The following is a 368-nucleotide window of genomic DNA, read 5'->3' on the forward strand; positions in this document are numbered from 1 at the left end:
ATAAACATACTGTATGTTAAATGGATATAGCCGCCTTCTTTCATTTATCTTTCCATTCCCACAACAATATACATAAAGAAATGGCATATTTTGGACATAGTTTGAATGGTGATTAATCATGAATAATTAATTTTGAAGCTGTGATTAATCTGATTAAAATTTGTAATCGTTTGACAGCCCTAGTTTGTACGTTTTAGTAAAAGTGTGTGTGAGGCCTTGAAAAAGTGTGTCACCCTCTCTTACACACACACACACACAAACACACGCAACGCACGCACACACACACGCATGCCCGCCCGCCTGCCTTTGTACGTTTCATGGCTCCTAAAGCGCCTTTTGCATTACCGCCATGTATTAATTAATGTTCT

The sequence above is a fragment of the Notothenia coriiceps genome, unplaced genomic scaffold (assembly GCF_000735185.1).
Source record: "Notothenia coriiceps isolate Sejong01 unplaced genomic scaffold, NC01 NC01_scaffold00034992, whole genome shotgun sequence".
NCBI lineage: Eukaryota > Metazoa > Chordata > Actinopteri > Perciformes > Nototheniidae > Notothenia > Notothenia coriiceps.